We start from the raw sequence: 1,966 nt of genomic DNA, 5'->3' as shown, positions 1-1,966 counted from the left end.
TATGTTCTGGGTTGTTTAATAAATTATAATACTGGAAAATTTTATGTGAAAAATAAAATGTTTCTGCCCTCATTGAAACAAGAATGTGACAATTTTAACTAATGCATATCACTTTCTTCCGCGCAGCCTAGCATTGGAATTTCACGTGCTTTTCATATTTGAAATGCACAGCGCCACCTAATGGTCACAAATCATATCTGAAAGAGAGGAAGAAAAAAAGAACAACTAAAATAATAATAATGATAAAAGGAAACTCAAATAAATTTCAAGTTTCAAAGTTGTTTAGTCAACTGGCATTGCAAGCAACAATTTTATCTTTTCCCTAATATTGTCATGTGAGTTACACATGATCATATTGCAGAGATAACTATAGATCACATTTTAAATGTAAATCACAAAAAACCTGAAACCATAAATTATACACATTTTTTAAAAATCACAAATTCATTAGAAACAACTTGGATGAAATAATATGTTCAACTATGATGATTCTTTTCTTCTTTTAAAGAGGTAAATTAGGGGTATCAGTAGAAGGACTTTACCTTGATTTCTACGAGGCTAATGTGGGACCAGTCTTCTGCATGGAAACTAATTATTCTAAGTACTCTCCTTGCAGCCCCTCAAGACTGGGGACATTTTGGGACTACTGAATGAATCTTGGACTCCAGGGAAAGAAAGTAAAGCTGGTATCTATTGGTTCTGTCTTGGGAAGCTGTAGCATGTGGCACGACCCTTCTCCAGCCCAGCTCTGGAGTCAAAGGAATTTTCCATTGTTCATACATGCCATCCAGCTCTGGTGGCATAAACAGGAGAAGAGATGGGAGGAGCACGGCTGTGTACCATCTTAGTCAGGCTTGCTACTCCAAGAACAATGCCTCCCAGACTGAGACTTGGGTGTGGGGCTCCCGAGTCAAATGAGTCACCTTCCCTTCCAGCTTACTGGTCTCTTCAAGGCTACATCTCTTTGGTCTCAGCCTTTCTGAGGTGGTTTGAACCATATGCTATAGAAATTGATAATTTCCCATAAGATTTGTTTTAAAATATCCTGCTCTAATTGAGGAGGGATTTCAAAAATAAAGTATGCCGTTTCACTCTTCCCTCATCACATAGAATATTCAAAATGACAAAAATTCCACTAAAATGTTATGATGTGGAAAACTGATTTTTCCTGTGTAGTCTTTCCCACCTGCCTTTAAGTTCTTTGGGGAATGAAGATCACATATTGCTTTACATACAACTGCAAATGTTTCCTGAATTAACTTCCAGGCTTACCAGAATGCAAGGGGGATTTTGTAATGCAAAAGCCGCAAAAAAGAAGCAAAGGATCTAAACAAAAAAGTTAAAACATAAGCTATATGTGGAAGATTTGTTACTTTATATGGAGAACATTAGAAATGATGATTTTCACAAATTGGCATCAATAGTAAGCAATCAGTTTCTTTGCTTGCTTCTTGGACTCAGATAAGATCCTAAAATGTGTTGGAAAGGGAGAAGAGGGAAGAGGTGTGATAAGGAACGACCTGAGGATAAATTTTAGACTTGTGGGCTGGATGCCGTGGAGACAGCATAGCACTTACCAGGCTTTACCATGCGCCGGGCACTGGATTAGGCATCTTGTGTGCATTACTCCATATAAGCCTCACCACCATCCTTCAAGGTAGATGTTAATATTCCATTTTGAAGAGCAGGAAAAAAAAGTTTTTTGAAGCTTCGGCTGGTTACCTGGGGTCCCACAGCCGGTAGAAGGCAGAGAATTTAGGTGTATTCATAGCTAAGTGCCTCTGTCCACTGGCTGGTCCAGGGACTGGCAACAGCAGTTTCATCTTGTGCTTCTCCCAGGGGAGATGTTTTTTAAAATCTCTTCCAATAATTCTGTTTAGCACAATGGTCTGAGAACCACTTTCCCGGACCTGGAGAAAGGTTTTTAGAGATATGCCGTAGGGATCTCTTTGACCTTTCTCCTTAT

This window comes from Delphinapterus leucas, chromosome 2 (assembly GCF_059928025.1).
Source record: "Delphinapterus leucas isolate spDelLeu-1000000601 "Yukka" chromosome 2, BTC_Dleu_Yukka2, whole genome shotgun sequence".
In the NCBI taxonomy this organism is placed as follows: domain Eukaryota; kingdom Metazoa; phylum Chordata; class Mammalia; order Artiodactyla; family Monodontidae; genus Delphinapterus; species Delphinapterus leucas.
The sequence above is the reverse complement of the archived record's forward strand: the minus strand, read 5'-3'. Positions refer to the sequence as shown.